We start from the raw sequence: 26,772 nt of genomic DNA, 5'->3' as shown, positions 1-26,772 counted from the left end.
GCCTGGGTGTTTCCCCGGAGCTCCTCTCTGGGTTCACCGAGGTCCAAGGGCACACATCTCCTATTCTCGTGCAGCAGCTGCTCATGGCATCTCTTGCTCCATCTAGCCAAAGCCTGTGTGCGCATAACAGAAGGCAAAGGCCTCCTAAGGCCCCCTTTCTGTAACACAACCACAGGCCTCTTTACTGTACTATCCTGTGCCACCATACTAAATATAAGCCAATGATGATGATTTGTACCCTGTTTTGGGGGTCCAGATTACTGGCAACCTTTTCACATGTAGAATTCAATTTAAAGAGCTGCAGGCTATTAAAGAGATTAAACAAAGATAAAATGCTATAAACAAATAAAATAAAGTAAAAAATGTTTTATTGATGCACCAGTATGCTTTATATCCAACACCACAGCATCTGCATAGAATTACTTTGTATATAGGAACACTTCAATCATTATAATTTGCCTTGTGTAATTTTCTACTACATATATATATATATATATATATATATATATGTAGTAATCCGCTTTGAAGTGTCTGGAAAAGTGGAATATAAATCAAATCAAAAGAAGATAGAAGATTATGCATGGGGTATAGCCTGATGGTCACAGAGGAGAAAAGTAGTTTTGGTTTTTTGCCCTGTCTAGTAGAAAAAAATACTGCCTCTGAGCCAGGTCCAGTCCAACATCTTTCAACCAAATGTAAATTCTGAGCCCTCAGAGTTGGTGCCAGGATTTAAAAAACCTTAGCTCCAGATCTCTTTCATTTTATGTGCCCCTCCTGGGGATTACAATTTATAGAAGTCAGTACAAACAGTGGTGCAACTAAGCTGGTATTTTCAGGTACACAGTACCTGTAAGACATTTGCTGCCTTATCGGAAAATCATAGAAATAGACCGCCATGGAATACCCCCACAACATCTGAGAACCAGGGGCATCACCCAAGGGTGCTCAGCACAGTACAAGAGGAAATGCATTTCCATTTCTCTTTCTTTGATTCAGCTTTTGTCTGTATATTTCTATGTATAATCTGTGGTCTCTTGTTCTATATTTGATGAGGATCTTTCTATGTTCTGCACATGTGATCAAGATGAAGTGTTCTGCTAGGGTGAGGTTTCTGTGGAGGAATCTGTAGCAGTCATGCTTGTTCTGTTTTCCCAATAAGAAGAGTATTCGTGTTCTAGCACCCAGTGTAATATTTGCAGAGTTTGCTTTTTCATTGGTAGGGTTGTTGCTGTTTGAGTTCTGGGTTTAGTGCTGCATTGGTATATAGCAGGAGTGGCCAACACAGGTGCTTGAGAACCACAAATAGGCCAGGTTTTCAGGATATCCACAATGAATATGCATGAGAAAGATTTGCATGCACTGCCTCCATTGTATGCAAATCTCTCTCATGCATATTCATTATGGATATCCTGAAAGCCTGGCAGGATTCTCACTCAGGGCCCTATTAGATATGGTTTAACCCACCGGGAGCTCTTACACTGAAGATCAACCCAATTGGGGAAAACTAACCCTCTCTAAATCAGTAATTGTCCTACAGTGTGAACAGCAGGACAAAGTGTGTATATGAGTGTGGCCTCACTGCATTATGTGGGAATGACTGGGCATACTTGGGAGAAAGTGGGCATACAAGGAGTGAGAGTCCACTCCAAATTCTAACCCAGGGCTTCCCAAACCTGTCCTGGGGACTTCACAGCCAGTCCAGTTTCAGGTATGCAAATATATCTCATGCATATTCATTGTGAATATCCTGAAAACCCGACTGGCTGTGGGGTTTCCAGGACAGGTTTGGGAAGCTCTGCTCTAACCATTCTCAACCCATCCTCACTCCTATTGGGTGAATCTGGGATGCTTCTTCCTTGTGTTATGGTAGTGAGCCCTTGTGCTGTCACATGGTTGATGCTGTCTAGTAGGCAAACTTACTAGGCCCAAGCCAACAGCTAGCATACACGCCTTGACTGGGACTGAACAGGAGCCTCACCTGTCTTGCCCTGTTCCCAGCAGGTTGAGCCCTTGGGTTCCAGGGGCTGGAAGGACTTAGGCGATTGGTTAGAGTCCTGGTGCAGGTTGTGGTCAAGGCTGGCAGTGAGCAGAGAACATCTGGTTCCAAGCCAAGGGTCAGAGCAGGCAACAGACAAAGAGAGTGTTCTGGGTCTGTAGCAAAGGTCAGTACCAGGTGGCAGGCAAGAGAGTGGTCCAGGTCCATACAGAGGTCAGTACCAGGGAAGCAGGCCAAGACAGATGGAACAAGCGAGGACAAGGTACAGAAGAACCGGACAGGGTGAGAAGGGCAAGGCAAGTCAAGGCTACGGGGACCAGGACAAGGCAGGTGGATAGGACAAGACAAGACAGACAACAAGGCAGGCAAAGAGCAGCAAGACAAACATGGGAGAAGCAACACGCACTGCAGGCAAAGCCCAGCAGGGGACCTGTTGCTGAGGTGCCGGCTATAAGTGCATCTGGGATTTAAATCCCCGGCCCATGTGATATCATCTTGCCGGCGCTGCTCCTGTTTCCCGCCACGGGAACCTTATCTTCTGGTGCATGCCGCGTGCACACACCTAAGGTGGGCCAAGGAGGAGGCAAGATGGTGGCGTCCATGTTGCGATGAAGGCAGCCTGGCATCGTAGCGGTCTGGCAGTGTTCTGTGGTGAGTGCAGCCGGTCATGGGGCCATCCCATAACTGACCAAATGTTATACCTCGTGCTGCAAATAGTAAGTAAGATGTTCATTTTGGTGAAAGGGGACAATTGTAGTAATCTGTTCTCAAAGCATACCTAAACACACATTCATTTTGTTTTATTAACACACAATGTTTTGTACCTAATACAAAAGGCTGGTGTTTGGCCAGTATGCCCTGCATAAAAGGGAATTAATTATGCGCCAGTAAAAGTCAAATCAGCCAACAAAATCCCATTGTTCCCAACACGTAAATTCTATGTAGGAGACACATTCAGGCCAGGGGCATTTATACTGATGAGTTAATATTCTCTGATAGACAATAAAAGTTTTGAACCTTTGGTGTCTCTGGCTCTGCTTGTCTCTTTTTCTCATTCCCTGTTCTTCTTTCTGTTCCTTTTTTTTTCTTTTCTTCTCTCTAGCATCCTTTTTTCTTTTTTGCTTTAATTCTCCCTCCCTTCTTTGCCCCTTTCCTTCAGGGTAGATATCTTAATACTTTCTCTTCCTTTTCTCTCCTGCCTGCTCTGCTATTCTCATGCCTCCTGTTTGCTTTCCTCTTTCTCTTACATCCTCCTCCATTCCTTATCCCCCTCTCCCCCCATTCTCTCTCTGGTTTCCTCTCATCCCCTGCCCCCCTCCCAAATCCAGAATCCTTTCTCCTACCATCCCTGGTCCTCTCACCCTCCCCCATCCCTCTTCTTCTCTCCTTCCACCCAATACTTTGTTCTCTCTCTCTCTCTCTCTCCATCATCCTTTCTGCACACAGGGTTCTCTCCATCTTTCTCTCTCTCTCTCTCTCTCTATGCTGTACATCCAATGCTCCTCTCACCCTGATCCCTGGTTTTTCCCCAGTCTCTGGAAAGCTGACCCTCTTTCCCACCCCAGTCCCTAAAAAGCTTTCTCCGCATTCCCTTTCCCTTCCTTCTCCTCCCCCAAATCCCTAGGATGCTTTCCCCACATCCCTCCAATCCCTAGAATATTCTCCTGATATTCTCCACCCCCACACCGATCACTGGAAAGCTCTCCCCATATTCTCGCCCCCCCCCCCCCCCCCCCCCCCCCCCCCCCCATCCCTAGAAAGCTTTCACACATTCTCTCCTCTCCCTCCTGATCCTTGGAAAGTTCTTCACGTTTTCACTCCTTCCTCCAGGAAAGCTCTCTACAATATCTCCCAATTGCTGGGACTCTCTGCCTTGCCATGCCCTCCTCTCTCCACTCCATCCTTGGTACACTCTTCCCCACTCAGCGTCTCTCCTCTCCCTTAGGGATTTCTACTTCCTCTCCTCTGGTGACCCATTCCCATTCTCTTTACCCCTATAACCCCAATGCCCTCCCTCCTGCTGTTTGCTCTGCTTCCCACTCCTCTGCTGCGGTACAACCTGCCCTCCTCACCCAATCCCCACTGGTGCTTAACACATCATCGGATTTCTCTGCCATGCGAGGCCAGTCTTGTGGCATGAGCTGCAATATTGTGGCTCCCACATGGCACAGGAAGCTAATGCTGTGTTAAGCGTTGCTCCTCCTGCTCGTTGGCCACACAGGGGATAGGGGGTGAGAGGGGGAGGATGATCTGGGCTGCATGTTGCCATAATGCTCATGCCTGCTGGCCTTGCATGAGTGTCTGGAAAAGGAAACCAAACCTGGGTTGTGTCTTTGCTGTCTCACACACACTCATACTGCACCTTCTATGTCCGTGGGTGCCGCTGCCACCCGGGAAAATGCATGGTCTGCACACTGCAATGCACAGTGCTATGTACCGAGCCATAGTGAGAGATGAAAATGTATTATTAGGTAAGGCTTGCTTGGCCTTTACCATGGTAGTCACACATTAAGCATGAGACTCACTCAAAAGGGGTGTAGTCTCACGCCATAGGCCCCTCCTCTCCTTCATTTCAGAGCCACCGGAAGCTGCACGTGGAGAGAAAGAAGCAGTAGCAGTACCTGGAGAGTGAGTGCAGACCTGGAGCTCGGAGGGTTGCTCTGTAGATATTCCCCAGAGTTGTCCGCTTGAGCTGGGGCTGCAGAAAAGGCTGTATTGTGCCAGGTCTGGGTTTAAGGAGTAGAAATCATCATCGGGGAATCCTCTCCCCTCCTTGAAAAGCCACAGGGTGAGTAATGTGAACCACCTCCCTCTGTTGTTTCCCCTCCTCCCCAAGTTGCAGTTTTGGTTTATTTATTTATTTTTTTATTTTCTAGCAGCTGTTCACTCTGCTGGGGATACAGACTCTCTTCCTCCTTCCCCGATGGCATTTCCCAGGAATATTGGGCCCTCCCGAATGGAAAGGTTCTCTCTGCAGCCTTCTTCCAGGGCCTGATACGTGAATAAAGTTGAGCCTGTGCCCTGTCAAGAGATTTAGGCAGCCAGGGGAGATCACCAGATCCAGGTAGAGGATGCCGGAGTCCTAAAGACAGGAATTCCCGACAGTCATTGGAGACAGATAGGCTGAACCTTTCAGCTCAATCGCAAAACCCATGGGGCCGCCATGTTTCAGCTGCTGAGAGAGAGGCCATTTTACATGGGACTGTCCCCGTAGGGAAGATAAACCAATGGATGCTAATGCTGTGGCCCCACACTTTTGTAATTTCGTGCATCTCTCCAGCTGAGGAGTCTCTACTTTTATGATTGCAGTTGAACTAGATGACATTCCAACACAGGCATTAATGGATTCTGGGAGTGTAAAAAAGCTCATTTGAAGAGAATTAGTGAAGCAGGTCCAGATTGACTTTCACAGATTCATGACCTTGACATGCATCCACGGGGACCAATGGCAGTATCCAACAAGCCAGGTGCAACTGAAGATCCCAGTCAGCCAAGACAGAATAGAGGTGGTTCTTCTTTGGTTACCCTACCCTGTGGTGATAGGACGGGACTGTCCAAACTTTGAGAACCATCTTATAATGGGTTTGTGCAGCCATAAGAATGAAGAATTGGCGTTTCCAAAACACTTTTCCTTAGAAGATCCAGACCTGTATCATAAAGACGCCTAAGTCCCAGAGGCAATGCCGACAGGATAAATACAGTTATTCTGCTAATTTAGAGGCAGCCGGGGAGAAAGGGTCAGAATCAGGGGAAGAACATAAATATTAGAGACAGAATAGACAGAATAGAAGATCTGCTCTTTATATAAATTAACAGCAACTAAAAACCTTCAGCTTTCCAAATTTTATAGGATATGGGATCCTTTTATGAAATGGAAGGTTAGCAATGCTACTATTTTATAGCACTGGAAAGGATATAATTTGCTTCTTATTTATCCTGTATCTGCTCTGAGGGTTATAAGAACATTCAGGGTGATGAATGGTCTATGCAATCCTATTATTAGCTATTTGCTTGACTCCATTTGGGTAGGGAGGGGGAACTGGGTATGTTATACTTGTTGATTGTAATTTGCATCTTACTTCAATTATGTAAGAATTGAGTGTTGGTCTTGCTGAAATAATTGTTATATGCATTATTGAAAATACAAACTGCAATTTATAAAAACAAAACAAAAAAAAAGAGAATCAGGGGAAGAGCAGCAACCCACCCAGAATGTCATACCTGGCCCCTTTGAGTGGGAAAAGGGGGATGACCCAAGGAGCGTCAGGCAGACCCAGAGGGAGAATGTGTCCTTTAATTAGGCCTAGGAGCATATATAGAGGGTGGGTGGGAAAACTAGTCCCTGGAGCACAGGTTACAGACCCTATTCCTCCTCATTTTGTAATGAAAGGGGACCTACTTTACCAAGTCACAAAGGGAAGGGTGGAAAGGGAATTGACAGAACTCCTCCTAGTTCTCAAACCATATCACCAGAAGGTCATGCAAGCGCATGGTCACCTTTTAGGGTGGGTCACCGGTGGAGGAAAAGACCAGAGAGAAAATATTAGCACATTTCTATTGGCCAGGTCTAAATAAACAGGTCTAGTTGTATTGCTGATCCTGCCCTACCTGCCAACTCATAAAGCCTGCCAGCATACGGGCCACATCTCTCATATAAATGCCCATAATCGAGACTCTTGTTGAAAGGGTGGGCATGGATCTTATGGGGTCACTAGAGAGCTCTACTCAATGAAATAAGTAATTCCTCTTAATTTTGGACTATGCCACAAGATATCCGAAGGCAGTACCGCTATGAAATATGAAGACCTCAATGATGGCGACCGTCCTAATGGAGGTTTTTTTCATGTCTTGGGCTGCCCAAGGAGATCCTGATGGACCAGGGAACCCCATTTGTGTCCAAGGTAATGAAACAACTCTGCAGCTTGCTCGAGGTTAAAACTCTGCATTCCTTGGTGTATCATCCACAGACCAATGGCCTCATCAAGTGTTTCAATCAGACGCTCAAACAAATGCTAAGGAAATTTGTGGATGAAGATGGCAAGAACTGGGACGTATTGCTACCCTATGTGTTATTCACAATCTGTGAAGTGCCACTATGCTCAATGGGGTTTTCCCCTTTTGAATTACTGTATGGAAGAAGGCCAAGAGGAATCTTGAATATAGTTCATGAGACTTGGGAAGATGAAGGGAACTCTGGGCAGAATCTTGTTGACTACATTCTCCAATGCAGGATTTCCTAAAAAAGGCTGGGGAGATGGCTCGCATAAGCTTAGAGAAGGCTCAGGGTACCCAAGGCCAAGGTTACAATCGCCCCCATGGTCCAAAAGAGTATTCCAGCTGGGGGACTGCATCCTTGTCTTCCTCCCATCTTTAGAAAGCAAGTTATTAGCCCATTGTCAAGAACCCTATGAAGTTTTGGACAAAACAGGGCCCATGGATTACAAAATAGCCCAGCCAGACAAACGAAAGAAATCTGAGATCTACTACGTAAACCTTTTGAAGAGGTGGGTTTCACAGGTGTGTAGAGTGGTACAAGAAGACGAGTTTGGTCCAGAGCTCGGACCTGAAGTGCACCAAACCTAGATTTCTTTCAAAGAGCAGCTGTCCATCACACAGACAACTGACTTAAAGCAGCTGGTGAACCAAAACAAGGAGATCTTTTCAAACCTACTAGATCATACCCACCTGGTGCAGCATGACATCATTATGCCTCTTGGAGTTGTGGGGTGGCAGTGACCTTATCGGATTCCCGAGGCCAGGCACTACCTCCTTGAGATCAAAGTGAAGGAGATGCTCTGGCTCCCGTCTGGCCAAAGCCAGACGGGAGCATAAGGTTCTGCATTGACAATGACAATGAGGAGTTAATAAACATGTGAATAAAGGTAAACTGGTAGATGTAGTGTACTTGGATTTTCAGAAGGCGTTTGATAAAGTTCCTCATGAGAGGCTTCTAGGAAAAGTAAAAAGTCATGGTATAGGTGGCGATGTCCTTTCGTGGATTACAAACTGGCTAAAAGACAGGAAACAGCGAGTAGGATTAAATGGACAATTTTCTCAGTGGAAGGGAGTGGGCAGTGGAGTGCCTCAGGGATCTGTATTGGGACCCTTACTTTTCAATATATTTATAAATGATCTGGAAAGAAATATGAGTGAGGTAATCAAATTTGCAGATGATACAAAATTGTTCAGAGTAGTTAAATCACAAGCAGATTGTGATAAATTGCAGGAAGACCTTGTGAGACTGGAAAATTGGGCATCGAAATGGCAGATGAAATTTAATGTGGATAAGTGCAAGGTGATGCATATAGGGAAAAATAACCCATGCTATAGTTACACAATGTTAGGTTCCATAATTAGGTGCTACCACCCAAGAAAGAGATCTAGGCGTCATAGTGGATAACTTGAAATCGCCAGTTCAGTGTGCTGTGGCAGTCAAAAAAGCAAACAGAATGTTGGGAATTATTAGGAAGGGAATGGTGAATAAAACGGAAAATGTCATAATGCCTCTGTATCGCTCCATGGTGAGACCCCCACCTTGAATACTGTGTACAATTCTGGTCGCCGCATCTCAAATTAGATATAATTGCGATGGAGAAAGTACAGAGAAGGGCGACCAAAATGATAAGGGGAATGGAACAGCTCCCCTATGAGGAAAGACAAAAGAGTTTAGGACTTTTCAGCTTGGAGAAGAGATGGCTGAGGGTGGATATGATAGAGGTGTTTAAAATCATGAGAGGTCTAGAACGGGTAGATGTGAATTGGTTATTTAGTCTTTCAGATAATAGAAAGACTAGGGGGCACTCGATAAAGTTAGCATGTGGCACATTTAAAACTAATCGGAGAAAGTTCTTCTTCACTCAATGCACAATTAAACTCTGGAATTTGTTGCCAGAGGACGTGGTTAGTTCAGTTAGTATAGCTGTGTTTATAAAAGGATTGGATAAGTTTTTGGAGGAGAAGTCCATTACCTGCTATTAATTAAGTTGACTTAGAAAATAGCCTCTGCTATTACTAGCAACAGTAGCATGGAATAGACTTAGTTTTTGGGTACTTGCCAGGTTCCTATGGCCTGGATTGGCCACTGTTGGAAACAGGATGCTTGGCTTGATGGACCCTTGGTCTGACCCAGTATGGCATGTTCTTATGTTCTTATGTCTCAAAGTTTGATGCCTATTTAATGCCTCTTGTGGATGAGCTAATTGAGCATCTGGAATCAGCCCAGTTCATCTCTACCCTGGACCTTACAAAAAGATACCTCTCATGCCACTAGCAAAGGAGAAGACTGCGTTCTCGACATCAGGGAGACTTTTCCAGTTCACTGTCCTCTTTTTTTGGACTTTATGGCTCTCCCACAAAGTTTCAGCATTGGTCGACCTCCTTCTTCACCCACATCAAGGGTATGCAGCTTCCTACTTGGATGACATTATGGTGTATAGCCCAGATTGGAAGACACAGCTAAGCCAACTCCAGGCTATGCTAACCAGTTTGAGGAAGGCAAGACTGACAGCCAATCCTAAGAAGTGCTTGCTGGGAGGGCAAAAAGTCCTTTCTCATGGCTACACCCTGGAGAAGGGCAAGGTCCAGCTGCAAACCCAGAAAATCGAGGTGATCACTCAGGTGCCAGTCCCACAAACAAAAGCAAAAGTGAGAGCATTTCTAGGCTTCACAGGGTACTCCAGAAAATTTATCCCCAGTTACTAAGGTGGAGCCACTCACAAGGCTGTTGAGAAGAAAGCATCAGAGAAAATCCAGTGCTTCAGCTGAAGCAGAAGAGGCCTTTTGGGCTTTGAAAGAGACATTATGCTCCAAACCAGTCATGATAAGTCTGGACTTCATCAAATCCTTTACAGTGCAGACCGACGTCTCAGAAGTAGGCTTAGGAGCGGCCCTAGTCCAAAAGAAGGATGGTCAAGAACATACTGTGGCATACATTGGCTGGAAGCTGATGCCTCGGAAAAGGGATTACTCAACAGTTGAGAAGGATGCCTTTGCAGTCAAGTGGCCTTAGAAGTCTTGCACTATTACCTGCTGGGACAGCAGCTCACACTCTTAATGGATTGCCAACTACTCCTTTGGATAAATAGAAATAAGAAGTCCAATGTGAGGGTAAAGAAATGGTTCCTGGCCCTACAGCCCTTCAACTATAAAATATCACATAGGGCATGAAAGGAAAATGAAAATGCATATTTCCTAACCAGAGAGGTGTCCCTGATATAGGCAGGCATTCACCCGAATAAGAGTGAGCTGAGGGGGAGGGTATGTGAGGGAGTATACCAGAAACCACCTTAAGGGACTGGCTATACCTATCTAGCCCAGTCATCCTTAAGGATCAGCCCCGCAAGGGATTTTGGGTGAAGAGAGGCTCCCCTCACCATAATATGAGGAATCGGGGCCCAGAAAAGATAGAGAGGCCACAGAGAGCAGTCAGGAAACTACTCTATGAGAAAACCTGCTATATGTGATGTTTCTATGCTACCTGAACTTTAAGGTGAGCTGATAATTTGTTTGTTTTTGCTTTGCATGTTATTTTTCACTGTAAATAAACTGCACAAAAGGAAACAGCCAGATTCTGCCTCCTCCTTCCTTTTGGCTGTTTCCAAGCCGCTATTGTCCAAGTTACCACAAGCCTCTTATGTCCCTTAGCATATAGTATTGATAATCCCTAGCAATAAACTGAGTGGTTTCTGTTAGGATTTTGCCTGCTACGCAGCCTCATCATTTTGCTGTCTCCTGCCTTGATACATCCTCACCAGCAGAGGACTCATACAAACTCTGCTGTCAGCCATCAAAACCAGCTCCTTAGTGACCAACTTGAATTAGCTTGTAGTGCAGCCTTCTCTCCACTAGGAGTTCTCAGCAGGCTTGGCTTCCAGAACCTGCCAGGCTCCTTCATCCTCCTGTACCACACCCTGTCCCAGCTCTATTTAGACAAGCCTTGCCAGAGTTTGGTCACTGGTTCATTGAGTTACTCTTGGCTCTTTGCCTTGGCCTCTGTTCCTCATTCTGTGGCCTATGGGCCTTCTTGCCATTTCCTTGCCTTGCCTTGTAGCCTTCTTGCTTTCAGCCTTGCCTTGTGGCCTTCAGACCTCCTGGCTAGCTCTGTGGCCTTTGGACCTCCTGCCTAGTTCTATGGCCTTCGGACCTTCTGTGTTATCTGCTTGTCCAGTCTTGTCCTGTCCTGGCTTCATCCAGCCTTTGTATCCAGCCCTTGCCTGCAGCCCTGTATTACCTTGTATCTAGCCCTTGCCACCAGCCCTGTACTTTCTTGGCATTCAGACTTTGTCTCCAGTCTTTGCCTCAACCTCCAGTCCAGCCTTGCCTATTCCAGCTAAGTCCTACTAGCCCCCAGAACCCAAGGGCTCAACCTGCAGGGGAGCGGGCTGACTAGACAGAAGACAGACACAGCTCCTGCCTTGTGGTCCTGCCCTGTTCCTGAGAGGGTATCCTTAAACCCCACCAGCTACAACAGAATGAACCAGCCTAAAACCTCTCGGCGGGGTGGGCATTGGACCTTCTGCCATGACCAAGAAACAAGTACAGACCTTGCTTCTATGGGAAATTATTATGGTGCTTCAGTTTCTGCTTCACAAAGTTTCCCTGCCTCTGCCTCTTATTTTTCCTGCACTGCCTGTCAGATATTGAACCCAATGCACTGGTGACATATAAGAACTGTCAAATAAAATAAATAAATAAATCTAGAATGCATTTGTTGCCATTATCCTAACTTTAATTTATAGGATTGTGCCAAATGCTGGGTCACAAACCCTGCTTCCACTAAAACTGTATCAGTTGTGCTGCGCATCAGCCTGACCCTAATCTACGAATATCCTTGCCTGATGACTCAGTTTCTTTGCACCTTCCTGCATAATGGACCTGCAGTAATGCAAGGCCAAAAATAATCCAATACTACCTGACTGTTTGAGGTGTCGCTCCCTCAATCCTAGATGATGGAACTGCCCCTGTATCCCTGGAGCTCTGCCTCCTGACTGGGCCTGTCCTGTCTGTGTTGCAACCAAGCCAGCACCTAGAAAAAAAACACAGAACAGCCTAAAACTGAAAAACCCAGCAGGGATTCCCTAAAAACCACAGTTCCTAATCAGATACCAGATGTATATTCTGTCAGCAATAGAGCTGCTTATAAAAACTCATCCAGCCAAAGCCCCTTGGAAAAAGCAGTAGCCTACATCCACAGATTCTGAAACACCCAGCATAATAAAACAAGATAGTTTAAAATCCCTACCAGGAAAGACAAATTCAGCTCCACAGGTATCACATAAAATCACAGCCTGCTCAAGTTAGCCAAAAGGCACAATTACACAATCAAGAAAATCTCAAATCCTTACCTGTAATAAAGGAAGTTGCTGTCAGCCTTAACCAGGTCACTGGAAAATTAATGAATGTTCCAGATTGTGTTTCAGAATCTCCCTCGCAGCCCAAGGAATCTTTGACACTAACCTGGTCACTTATTAAAATGCATTAGGGCCCTAACGCATGCGAAAAATATTGCAATGCGTGTTAGTATGCACATTTTACATTTAATACGCAAGTGGGAGGATTGGAGAGGAGTTAATGGAAATGAGGGTCTGCCAACCTGGAATGCGATAGAATAATGCACACTAATGTGGGGTTTACCATCAGAAATAACTACACCTTTTTTTGGTGTGTTATACCCATGTTAGCGGGTAAAATATTTTTATTGCACAGGGAGGGAGAAAGGCTCTGTAGAGAATTAGTATGGCATGCTATATTTATACCACTATAAGAAGGGATACTTTCATCGGGGTGTGTTTGGGGGGAGAGGGGTTCACACACAGAGGAATGAACTGCAAATTTGATATGGCTGACAAATTTCTGTCACTTGAATCAATAAAAGTACCAGCAAGAGGAACTGACCACTTCATCAGTCATATCAAATTTGCAGTTCATTCCTCTGACTGTATGTAAAGCCACCCCCAAACCCGACCCTAGTTGAAAGGGTCCCCTCTTTCAGTGGTGTCACATTGACTCTATACATCGGTTCTCTCTCTCTCTCTCTCTCTCTCAGGTGTCCACACAGCCTCAAGAAAACCCTGTGCCAATGGTTCAATTGCCCATTCACCCAGGATCCTGAGCCAGTGGTGTCAGTCAACCTGTACCAGTGGTCCTGCCTTTTGGGCACCCTGAGTCAGCCATCCTCGTACCCTGGCCGCCCAGAAGAGGGCACTCTCCCAGATCCCAACCACCCAGAAAAGGGCACTCTTTCAGAGTCTAACTGCTCAGATGCCACCATTGCTGCAGAGGGCTCTCTCCCAGAAGGGGGCAAGGTTTTGCCTTTGACTGCCCAGAAGGTGGCGATGTTCCTGCTTCAAAGTGTCCTGAGGGAGGACCTGCTGTTCCAACCATAAAATTCCCCAAAGAGAGCACTACACCAGATATCCAGCTTTCTAGCCAAACCTCTCCGTATTTATCCAGCCAAGCTTTGTCCTGCCATGTGCACACTTGGAAAAACTCTGACCTTTCTGCCCGGCTCCAAAAAGACATTAACCTTTTAACTCCAAAGCAAGTATTGGCTACCTGTACCCCCTATGGAAATGGGGAAGCTGGAGGAGGGTGTCTTAAAGGGGAGAACTGTTAGGATTTTGCATACTACGCAGCCTCATCCTACCCGGCTGTTTGACACCTCCTCACCAACAGAGGACTCTTACAAACTCTGTCAGCCATCAGTATCAGCTCCTTAGTGACCAGCCTGAATTAGCCTGTGGTGCAGCCTTCTCCCCACTAAGAGTCCTCAGCAGGCTTGGCTTCCAGAACTTGACAGGCTCCTCCCTCCTGCACCACATCCAGTCCCAGCTCTGTTTAGACTTGCTTGCCAGAACCTCCTCGCTGTTTCATTGGCTCTTTCTCCTGGTCTCTGTTCCTCGCTCTGTAGCCTTAGGGCCTTCTTGCTCTCAGCCTTACCTTGTGGCATTCGGACCTCCTGTCTAGCTCTCTAGCCTTTGGATCTTCTGTGTTATCTGTCTTGTCCAATCCTTGTTTTGTTTGTGTCTTGTCCTGTCCAGTCCTGGCTTCATCCAGCCTTTGTATCCAGCCTTTGCCTGCATCCCTGTCTTACCTTGTATCCAGCCCTGTACTTCCTTGGCATTCAGTCCTTATCTCCATTTCATCCTTGCCTCAACCTCCAGTCCAGCCTTGCCTGTTCCAGCTAATTCCTACTGGCCCCAGAAACTAAGAGCCCAACCTGCAGGGGAGAGGACTGGCTAGGCAGAAGACAGACCCAGCTCTTGCCTTGGGGTACTGCCCTGCTCCTGAGAGGGTACCCCTAAACCCCACCAGCTACAACAGTTTCCAAATCTTTTACTGATAATTAATTAATTGGATGATAATTGTTGCTTACAGCTCTTTGATGTCAAATCAAATTAATGTACTTCATTGAGAGATGCAATAAATTTGTGACCTTCCTCTAACAGTAAAAGTATTAATTTGATTAAGCCAATTCCATAAATATTTTTATCTTCTTCTCAGTTACTGAGACTGAGGAAAGTATAGTTCTTCATCCAACTTCCAATTTAATTTAAGATTCTTCCCACTGTGAAACAGGCAGATCAGAAGTGCCAAATACCTAACAGAATGCAAAGTCCCAGTTCTTATACCTTTCCTGAAGTCTTCTCTGTTCTCATATATCTCCTTCTGGTAGCACCAAGTGAGCACTCTCCTTTCAAGGGTAGCACACTTGAGTTAATAATTACTCTCTTGAAAAATACCTTAATATCTCCTCTTCTCTGGTAAAGGATGGGAATCCATTACTCTGGATGATATAGTTGCTCTTCAGGTTCTTTCTTCCTCTAAATGTGTTAGAAACTGAGCCCCTGGTACAAAAAGGCACTCAGTCCCAATATAGAAACATAGAAACATAGAAATGACGGCAGAAGAAGACCAAATGGCCCATCCAGTCTGCCCAGCAAGCTTCACACATTTTTTCTCTCATACTTATCTGTTTCTTTTAGCTCTTGGTTCTATTTCCCTTCCTCCCCCACCATTAATGTAGAGAGCAGTGATGGAGCTGCATCCAAGTGAAATATCTAGCTTGATTAGTTAGGGGTAGTAGGGGTAGTAACCGCCGCAATAAACAAGCTACACCCATGCTTATTTGTTTTAATCCAGACTATGTTATACAGCCCTTATTGGTTGTTTTTCTTCTCCCCTGCCGTTGAAGCAGAGAGCTATGCTGGATATGTGTGAAGTATCAGTCTTCTCCCCTGCCGTTGAAGCAGAGAGCTATGCTGGATATGCATCAAAAGTGAAGTATCAGGCACATTTGGTTTGGGGTAGTAACCGCCGTAACAAGCCAGCTACTCCCCGCTTTGTGAGTGTGAATCCTTTTTTCTTCTCCCCTGCCGTTGAAGCTATGCTGGATATGCGTGAAGTATCAGTTTTTCTTTTCCCCTGCCGTTGAAGCAGAGAGCTATGCTGGATATGCGTGAAGTATCAGTTTTTCTTCTCCCCTGCCGTTGGAGCAGAGAGCTATGCTGGATGTGCATCGAAAGTGAAGTATCAGGCACGTTTGGTTTGGGGTAGTAACCGCCGTAACAAGCCAGCTACTCCCGGCTTTGTGAGTGCAAATCCTTTTTTCCACATTTCCTCTTGCTGTTGAAGCTTAGAGTGATGTTGGAGTCACAGTAACCATGTGTATGTTTATTGAATAAGGGTATTGTGTCCAGGCAGTAGCCATCATTCTGGCGAGTCACCCACTCTTCATTGGCGGCCTCTTGACTTTATGGATCCACAGTGTTTATCCCACGCCCCTTTGAAGTCCTTCACAGTTCTGGTCTTCACCACTTCCTCCGGAAGGGCATTCCAGGCATCCACCACCCTCTCCGTGAAGAAATACTTCCTGACATTGGTTCTGAATCTTCCTCCCTGGAGCTTCAAATCGTGACCCCTGGTTCTGCTGATTTTTTTCTTATGGTAAAGGTTTGTCATTGCCTTTGGATCATTAAAACCTTTCAAGTATCTGAAAGTCTGTATCATATCTCCTCTGCTCCTCCTTTCCTCCAGGGTGTACATATTTAGATTCTTCAATCTCTCCTCGTACGTCATCCGATGAAGATCCTCCACCTTCCTGGTCGCCCTTCTCTGTACCGCTTCCATCTTGTCTTTGTCTTTTTGTAGATACGGTCTCCAGAACTGAACACAGTACTCCAGGTGAGGCCTCACCAAGGACCTGTACAAGGGAATAATCACTTCCCTTTTCTTACTCGATATTCCTCTCTCTATGCAGCCCAGCATTCTTCTGGCTTTTGCTATCGCCTTGTCGCATTGTTTCGCAGACTTCATATCATTAGACACTATCACCCCAAGGTCCCTCTCCTGCTCCGTGCACATCAGCCTTTCCCCCCCCCCATCGAGTACAGTTCATTCGGATTTCCACTCCCCATATGCATGACTTTGCACTTCTTGGCATTGAATCTCAGCTGCCATATCTTCGACCACTCTTCCAGTTTCCTTAGATCCCGTCTCATTCTCTCCACTCCTTCCGGCGTGTCCACTCTGTTGCAGATCTTAGTGTCATCCGCAAAAAGACAAACCTTACCTTCTATCCCGTCCGCAATGTCGCTCACAAAGATATTGAACAGGACCGGTCCCAACACCGATCCTTGCGGTACACCACTTAAAACCGCTCTCTCTTCAGAGAAGGTTCCATTTACCATCACACATTGTCTTCTGTCCGTCAACCAATTTGCAATCCAGGTCACCACCTCGGCACTCACTCCTAAGCTTCTCGTTTTATTCACCAGTCTCCTGTGCGGAACCGTATCAAAAGCTTTGCTGAAATCCAAGTATATGATATCGAGTGCTCTTCCTTGATCCAATTCCTTGGTTACCCAGTCAAAAAAGTCAATCAGATTTGTTTGACAGGATCTTCCCCTGGTGAATCCATGTTGCCTCTGGTCCATCAATTCTCCGGACTGTAGATAGTTCACTATTCTCTCTTTCAGCAGTGACTCCATTACTTTTCCCACCACCGAAGTGAGGCTAACCGGTCTGTAGTTGCCAGCCTCCTCCCTGTTCCCACTCTTGTGAAGCGGGACCACCATCGCTCTTCTCCAATCACTCGGCACCACTCCCGTTTCAAGGGATCTATTGAACAGGTCACACAGCGGACCCGCCAGAACATCTCTGAGCTCCCTCAATATCCTTGGATGAATCCCATCAGGCCCCATGGCTTTGTCCACTTTCAGGTTCTTTAGCTCTTCCCACACATTTTCTACTGTAAAAGGATTTTCATCTATTCCATTTCCTTCCAGTTTCTTGTTGTGTAGAGATGGTCCTTCTCCAGGGTCTTCTTTAGTGAACACAGAGCTGAAGTATTCGTTTAATATTTCTGCCATTTCTTCGTCTCTCTCCACACATTGATCATTATCACCTTTCAATTTCACTATACCACTTTGGACCTTTCTCTTTTCGCTGATGTATCTGAAAAATGTTTTGTCACCATTTTTATCTCCTTGGTAATCCTCTCTTCCGCTTGACTTTTTGCCAACTTGATTAATTTCTTTGTCTCCCTCAGAGGGAAAAAAAAAGTAATTCAAATAGAGCAACCAAAAGAGCCAAGGGAAAGGTGGAAAAATCTTCTCTAAACAGAAAGGTCTCCAAAAACTCTGAAATAAAATTAAGGATCTGACACGCTGTTTCTACTTTGTTTATCCAGGCCTCTATGAAGGGGACCTTCAGAGTTGGTCCTCAGTAAGGCAACTAAGGAAAATCTGAACTAAGAATCCATACCCTAAGATGGTAGAATGGGTTTATAAATGCTCAGGCATACATCATCTCTTGCTCGCACCGGGGAAGCTCAAACTCCAACCTCTATTCAGTAATCTCTCTTTCGCCCTAGAACTTGGTTCATTCCGCATGGGAAGGAACAATGGGTTCCTTACACTACAGCACTAAGCAGCTATTTTTTGATCAACCAATGAGCAGGAAAAGATGATTGCAGTGTTCTATCCAGGCTTCTAGAACACTGAAATCTGGAGTGTCAATTTTCTTGCAATTTTAATAATCCAAGAAGCATGAACAATTGTGATTTTGTGATTTCTGTGTGTGGAACTGCTAAAGTACTGTTTCTTATGTTTTTGGTTTTCTCTACTGTTCTTCAGGTTTTTTTTAAATTTAGTGTGACATGTCCACCCAAATGGGCCTTTGTCACTGGAGTGTGGTCTGGAAGGAGTCTGGGTATGGGAGGTTTTTGACTTGTTATGGAAAATGTAATTGATTATGAAAGTCTGAATATTTTGTAACAATTGGTGAGACGTAGTTATTGTAATCCACCACTAGATGGCAGTGTAGGTAGCCAAAAGGACATGCTAAGTACATAGGTTATGGAGAGAAGTTTCTGGATTATTGGGTTATACATTTTGGGTTCCTTTAAGAAGGTGGGAAGAAAAGATACTCTTTGGGAGGGGTTATCAGACTATAAATTGGAGTTCAATGCATGGTAAGAGAGAATCTTCACCATGGCTTAGGGATTGATAGTAGGGACCAGCTTAATTGTTGAGTCTTGAGACCCCTCGTTTCAGGACAGAGCTCTGCAAGGCTTTTCCTCCTCAAGAGGAAGGGCCCAAGGCGCAATAGGTGTTTCATCTCACAGGGAATCAACTTGGGAACCTGGCTTGGGTCAGAAAAGAGAAGTGAGAGAAGAAAGAGGGCACCCAGACATCAGAAGGAGTTTTAGATGTATTCAAGGATAGGAGAGACAAGGTTGGACAGAACACAGAGAAAGGCTATATCCGTAATTTCCATGGCTATGGCATAGCCTTCCTTACGTGATTAAAGAAAGCAAGGTTCATCTTTTTGACATGCCTACTCAGGGGATACCTAAATAGGGGGACATGAGGAAGAACAGTTGTTGAAGGGAGGGCGATCTCCATGGAAATCTAGGAGGGCACTGGGCTGAGGATCAGCCATCCATAGGGAGAGGGGATATACTACCTGTTGAACTTCGTGGTTAAATTAGAGATAGCTTAGTGGTTGATGATGTTTCTTTTATCTATGCTTTAAGGCTGCACTGAGATGTGAGGTCTGCACACTTAAGTGAAGTCAGAGCGCGAGCTATCTCTATCGCTGGGCCGACTCTTTGGAACAAATTGCCCTCGGAAATACGGCTGCAGGAAAATCTGAAGAGGTTTAGGAAAGATCTGAAAACATGGCTTTTTAGACAAACTTTTGAAATGGACAGTGATGTTTAATCTGGGTCTTTTGTATGAGTAGATTCGTGTTCTTAATCTGTTCTTATCGTTTAATATTAATTTAATTCCTATTTTAATTCGATCTTAATTGATATTGTATTTTTTTCATTTTATTCCTTTTATCATGTTCTTATAATATGAGCCAATGTAAACCGTAGAGATAGAACGTGTTCTGTGCAACGATATATAAAAACTGTATAAATAAATAAATAAATTATTTTATTTTATCATATCTATGTTATGAACAATTTTGGTGTGTATCTTTTAATTTGTAAACTGCCTCGTGTTGACCATAGAAAAGGTGATTCAAAAATTGCCAAATAAATGAACTGATGTATTTAGTAAGGGAGAAATTTTGGGACTTGCTTATATTAAACGTATTGTTTCCCTCACCTGAAACACTGGCCAGCTGCCTATTCTTTTTCGTGCTCCTCCCCCATCCCCCACCACACACACCCACCTTGCTAAAGTGCTGGGCTACATTTTCTTTCACTTTAAACCAGTGTTGCCTATTCTTTTAGCTGCTCTCCCTCACTCACTCCCCTTCCTCCGTACTAAAGAGCTAGTGCCATTTTTTCCCCTGAAGCCATTTTTTTTCTTTCCAGGCAGGTCTCACACCTGGGGCTCAATGTAAAGAATAAAGAGGGCAAAAACAGAGAAAAAAGAAGGGGGGGGGGGGGCAGTAAAGTTTTACTGTAGAGAACTCAGGCAGTGCTTTTTCCTTCTCTGCTGTCTGAAAAGGCTCCTTTCCCCCTAAGGAGACAGAATTACTAGATTAGGAATGTTCTCCCTCAACCCCCCTGTGCTACAAAGGCCTGACACAAGGTCCCAGGTACCGAGGAGGCTCTCGATAATATCCTGGTGACTGTGGGTACCCATGGGTGGGACTCCTGTGCTCAGAGGGCCCCATGTGGGATTCTTACTGCTGGAAGTGCCATGGGTGGGACTCCTGTGCTCAGGGGGCCCCATGTGGGATTCTTACTGCTGGAAGTGCCATGGGTGGGACTCCTGTGCTCAGGGGGCCCCATGTGGGATTCTTACTGCTGGAAGTGCCATGGGTGGGACTCCTGTGCTCAGAGGGGCCCCAATGTGGGATTCTTACTGCTGGAAGTGCCATGGGTGGGAGTCCTGTGCTCAGGGAGCCCCATGTGGGATTCTTACTGCTGGAAGTGCCATGGGTGGGACTCCTGTGCTCAGAGGGCCCAATGTGGGATTCTTACTGCTGGAAGTGCCATGGGTGGGAGTCCTGTGCTCAGGGAGCCCCATGTGGGATTCTTACTGCTGGAAGTGCCATGGGTGGGACTCCTGTGCTCAGGGAGCCCCATGTGGGATTCTTACTGCTCGAAGTGCCATGGGTGGGACTCCTGTGCTCAGGGGGCCCCATGTGGGATTCTTACTGCTGGAAGTGCCATGGGTGGGAGTCCTGTGCTCAGGGGGCCCCATGTGGGATTCTTACTGCTGGAAGTGCCATGGGTGGGAGTCCTGTGCTCAGGGGGCCCCATGTGGGATTCTTACTGCTGGAAGTGCCATGGGTGGGAGTCCTGTGCTCAGGGGGCCCCATGTGGGATTCTTACTGCTGGAAGTGCCATGGGTGGGACTCCTGTCCTCAGGGGGCCCCATGTGGGATTCTTACTGCTGGAAGTGCCATGGGTGGGAGTCCTGTGCTCAGGGGGCCCCATGTGGGATTCTTACTGCTGGAAGTGCCATGGGTGGGACTCCTGTGCTCAGGGGGCCCCATGTGGGATTCTTACTGCTGAAAGTGCCATGGGTGGGAGTCCTGTGCTCAGGGGGCCCCATGTGGGATTCTTACTGCTGGAAGTGCCATGGGTGGGACTCCTGTGCTCAGAGGGCCCCATGTGGGATTCTTACTGCTGGAAGTGCCATGGGTGGGAGTCCTGTGCTCAGAGGGCCCCATGTGGGATTCTTACTACTGGAAGTGCCATGGGTGGGAGTCCTGTGCTCAGGGGGCCCCATGTGGGATTCTTACTGCTGGAAGTGCCATGGGTGGGACTCCTGTGCTCAGGGGGCCCCATGTGGGATTCTTACTGCTGGAAGTGCCATGGGTGGGACTCCTGTGCTCAGGGGGCCCCATGTGGGATTCTTACTGCTGGAAGTGCCATGGGTGGGAGTCCTGTGCTCAGGGGGCCCCATGTGGGATTCTTACTGCTGGAAGTGCCATGGGTGGGACTCCTGTGCTCAGGGGGCCCCATGTGGGATTCTTACTGCTGGAAGTGCCATGGGTGGGAGTCCTGTGCTCAGAGGACCCCATGTGGGATTCTTACTGCTGGAAGTGCCATGGGTGGGACTCCTGTCCTCAGGGGGCCCCATGTGGGATTCTTACTGCTGGAAGTGCCATGGGTGGGACTCCTGTGCTCAGGGGGCCCCATGTGGGATTCTTACTGCTGGAAGTGCCATGGGTGGGAGTCCTGTGCTCAGAGGACCCCATGTGGGATTCTTACTGCTGGAAGTGCCATGGGTGGGACTCCTGTGCTCAGAGGGCCCCATGTGGGATTCTTACTGCTGGAAGTGCCATGGGTGGGACTCCTGTGCTCAGGGGGCCCCATGTGGGATTCTTACTGCTGGAAGTGCCATGGGTGGGACTCCTGTGCTCAGGGGGCCCCATGTGGGATTCCTACTGCTGGAAGTGCCATGGGTGGGACTCCTGTGCTCAGGGGGCCCCATGTGGGATTCTTACTGCTGGAAGTGCCATGGGTGGGAGTCCTGTGCTCAGGGGGCCCCATGTGGGATTCTTACTGCTGGAAGTGCCATGGGTGGGAGTCCTGTGCTCAGGGGGCCCCATGTGGGATTCTTACTGCTGGAAGTGCCATGGGTGGGACTCCTGTGCTCAGGGGGCCCCATGTGGGATTCTTACTGCTGGAAGTGCCATGGGTGGGACTCCTGTGCTCAGGGGGCCCCATGTGGGATTCTTACTGCTGGAAGTGCCATGGGTGGGACTCCTGTGCTCAGAGGGCCCCATGTGGGATTCTTACTGCTCGAAGTGCCATGGGTGGGACTCCTGTGCTCAGGGGGCCCCATGTGGGATTCTTACTGCTGGAAAGTGCCATGGGTGGGACTCCTGTGCTCAGGGGGCCCCATGTGGGATTCTTACTGCTCAAAGTGCCATGGGTGGGACTCCTTTGCTCAGGGGACCCCATGTGGGATTCTTACTGCTGGAAGTGCCATGGGTGGGACTCCTGTGCTCAGAGGGCCCAATGTGGGATTCTTACTGCTGGAAGTGCCTTGGCTGAGATGACCATCACTGAGTGGGCCTTGTGGGACTCCTGTTACTGAGAAGGCCCCAAGTGGGATGATCTTTGCTGTGAGCACCTCCAGAGGGGAAAATCTTTCCCAAAAGGGCCCTGGATGGGAATCCCTCTGCTGTGAGGAACCCAGATAGGATCTCTGTTGCCAATACAGGGAATTATAATGATACCACCATGGTCAATGCCCCTCTCTCTGACACTGACAACATACTCGGAGAGGCCAGTGTCCTGCCCGAGGATGTAAGGACTATGAAAGTGGACAGGAAGAGGAAACACAAAACAAATCCGGTGGATTGTTAGATAAGAGACAACATTGTTTTATCAAAGGAAAGTCATGTCAAATGAATCTGAATGATTTTTTTGATTGGGTGACTAGAGAATTAGATCAAGGACGATCATTTGACATGATTTACCTGGATTTCAGAAAGGATTTTGATACAGTCCTGCATAGGAGGCTTATGAACAAAATGAAAAGCCTTGGAGTAGGTCCCAAAATGGTGAAATGGATTACTAATTTGTTGATGGACAGACAACAGTAAGTAGTTGAAAATGGAACCTATTCTGAGGAGAGAAGAGTCATATGTGGTGTGCCTCAAGGATTGATTCTGGGCTCGTTTGGTTCAATATCTTTGGGGCCGATGCAATACAGTGCAGTTGAAAATGCATGAGGATAGATGGTGCTTTGGGATGATGGTTAAATAGGCGCTAATCCACCCCCTAATGCGAAGTGAATGCGGCCACCTGCCAGTAATGAAAATGGATGCCGATAAACTTGGTGTCCTTTTTCATTACTGGCAGACGGCCGGTTATGAAAACCGATGCCGAGTTTACCGGCGTCGGTTTTCATAACCGGCAGCCACTGCAGGTTCGTGTTAGCTAGCGCGACCCCCTAATTTGCATATAGCATGGCACCCCCTTTGCGGGCACCATGCGCACATTAAGAAAGCGGGCACTGACTTTTCAGTGCTCGCTTTCTGCGCTTTTTTTTTTTGCATCGGCCCCTTCGTGAGTAATAATGCTGAAGGACTAGAAGGAAAAGTTTTGACGTTTTGGAGATAATGCTAAGATCTGCAACAGAGTGGACACACCTAAGAAAACTCTGAGTGGTTGAAGGGTTGTTATCTGGGACTTCAATGCCAAGAACTGTAGAATCATGCATTTGGGGAGCAGAAATCTAAAGGAGCTGTATGTGATGTGGGAGATCAAAGATTGATGTGCACAGACCAGGAAAGAGACCTCAGAGTGATAGTGTGTGATGACCTGAAGGCAGCGAAGCAATGTTACGAGGTGGTGGCTAAGGCCAGAGGGATGCTGGGCTGCATAGAAAGAGGCATAACCAGCAGAAAAAAGGAGATGATAATGCCATTGTACTGGTCTTTGGTGAAGCCTCACCTGGAGTATTGTGTTTAGTTCTGAAGAATGTATCTCATAAATGATAGAGACAGGATGGAAGTGGTCTAGAGAAAGGCAACCAAAATACTGTTTGGCCTGCATCAAAGACAGAAGGACTTGATTATGTATATACCTCGAAGGAAGGGAGAGACAGGGGAGATATGATACCTGAAAGGCTCCTTAATTGGATACAACATATCTCTTGGCAAAGGCATAGGTTTCTGCCTGTAAGGATAATGGACCCATGTGCTATGGTGTGGTTGATGCAGCCCAGCAGGTGTACCCCATTGGCCCATATTTGCAGCTAACGAACACTCGCTGGACTGGGTCTAGACTAGAACTTCTTCTATACCAACCCCATTCTCTGTGGGTTGAGCCTTTGTGTTCCAGGAGCTGGCAGAACTTACATAAGAGTCCCACACTGCATATAGGAAGAGAGAGAGTCTGGGGCAAGGCCAAGGTCAGCACAGACTGCATTTTGACAATTACCAAGAGCAAGCCAGAGGTTGAGGTGAGCAGCAAGCAAGACATAGACAGAGTTCATAGCTGAGGTCACTGGCAGGCGGCAGGCAAGAGGGTAGTCCAGGTCCAAAGCAGATGTTAGTACCGACTAGCATGGAGAAGAACTGGGATGAAGGAAAGCCAAGGGCAAAACGAGCTGGGCTAGGCAGGGCAGGCTGGATAAGGCAAGGCAGGCAGGATCAGGAACTAAAACAGGAACAACACCCACTGCAACTGAGTCTTTTATACCCAGTCCTGTGACATCATTTCTGCTCCCTGACAGCTGGATTTCCCACTGTGAAGTCTTCTTAAGTGCCCCGCTATGCCACATGCACTCACACCTAGGGGAGCCTGGAGAGCAACATTGCTGACGGCATCAAGGAAGCATTCCTGTCTCTTTGGAGACTGTCAGCATTTTGGGGTAAGTGCTGACGGTCGCAGGATAACCCTGCAACCAGCAAATGTTACACTGCCAGATACATGGTGCATGCATGTTGCCATATGTTGGCTGACAGGGGGATTCAGGCGTATATCTCAGAATAAGCACAGGTTATAGGGCAGCTAGCAAAATGTATGACAAACTGTAATGTTCTATGCCTTGCAGGATGCTTCTTACAGGCTCTTGTAGTAAGTATTATGGTAGAGGGTGTCTTCGAATCACTAGAGCCCCTTATTTATTTATTATTTATTATTTATTTATTGGTTTTTATATACCGCCGAACATCAAAGATATCACGTCGGTGTACATAGAACAAAAATACGCAGTTGCGTGTACATATAACAGTATAATAATAGCTGAATTCAACAATACATTAAAACAGTAAAATACAGTATCAAGAACAACTTATTTAGCTAATAATAGGTAATAAAATAGAGTAAAAATAACTGTGATTGCACAACTTTATCTAGTATCAGGGCAAAGACTGGAGGAAAGAGAGGGGAGGGGAACAAAAAGGAACGGGAAGGGAAGAGAAAGGGTCAGGAAGGAACGGTTTATATACATATATACAGAGGGCGAGACCTTGACAGACCATGGATGAAGGTGGTTTTATCCAATGTGCCAACCTTCTTCCGGACGATAAGTTGAGGCTGCATTTAGATGCTCTGGTGAGATGAAATCCCTCAAGTCCATGATCCTCCTGGATCACCAATTCAAGATGCTGAAGCATGTCAAATCCTTTCAGCATCAGGTAACCATGAAACTGCCTCAGGGCCAGCATTACGGTGGTTTGCTGCATGATGAGCCACCACCTAAGGAATATTCTATACCATGGAAGGGAAAGGGTGCTGTTCGTGCCAGGCAGTGAATCACCAGAAGAAGTTGCCTCAGAGTCAAGGACTGGAAGGTCATGCAGGAAATAAGCACCCTCTCTTTCCCCTCACTCCCAGCCACCAGAGCCACCAAAACACCTATCTCAGCCTCCAAGCCCAAAATTTCAGCACTTGCCAGATGAGGCCCAGTCAGGGCAGTCTCCAGAACACCCAAGACCAGGAGTGCGAATTACATTTGCATTGAAGCACAGGTGGCTCTAGTCCTCTCTGCCACCGAGGCTCTTACTGGGTTCCCTGCCTTGGCAGCAGCCAGGAATGCCAATTTTATGAGTGACTCAGTGGAGAAAGAGGTGAATGTTACTATTTATTTGTTTACAAATAGTTTTATACTGCCCTTCCTGGGAAGATCAGGGTGGTCTACAAAATTAAAAACATACTTACATAGTCTAAATTAAATAACAAAACACTATATTCCGCACATGATACAGACATCTCTGCACCATGTAAGTGAAATGGACTTATTCATTCGCAAATGCTGATATAAATAGCCAGGTTTTTAAAGCTTTCTTAAAAGATTTGCTGTCAGTTGTTCTTAAAATGCAGGTCTTCCTTACCCCACATGTAGGCTCATATGTAGCCTGAATATGTGCATGAGCCTGCACTTGTGTATGAAAGAGAGAGAGAGCCTGAATATGTGCATGAGAGTGAGCCTGCATGTGTGTATGAGAGAGAGAACCTGCATGTGTATGAGAAAGAGAGTGCTTATGTGTGTGAAGGAGAAAGAGAAAGAGAGTTTAAAGATTGTGTGGCCTTCTTCACCCAAATCCACAACAATCTCTAGAAAATCAAAAGATGCCAGGTAAATGCAGGGGTTCATGGGCCAGTGGCATTTGAATTGCACTCAACCTATGAGCCCCTGCATCTTTAATGGCTCAAACTCACTTGGATGGAGCATGCTGCACCTGCCACTTGTTGATATCTGCCGCCCCAGGAACCACTGAGGCCATGTCATGAGGAGCAGACCAAGAGCCCCAGTGACCAATGCACATCATGCTATAAGGAATAGATAGGCCAGGAACCACTGGCCCAGAAGTAAGATGAGAGTGAAGAGCATACTTGGGAACTC

The sequence above is a fragment of the Rhinatrema bivittatum genome, chromosome 3 (assembly GCF_901001135.1).
Source record: "Rhinatrema bivittatum chromosome 3, aRhiBiv1.1, whole genome shotgun sequence".
Taxonomy (NCBI): Eukaryota; Metazoa; Chordata; class Amphibia; order Gymnophiona; family Rhinatrematidae; genus Rhinatrema; species Rhinatrema bivittatum.
The sequence above is the reverse complement of the archived record's forward strand: the minus strand, read 5'-3'. Positions refer to the sequence as shown.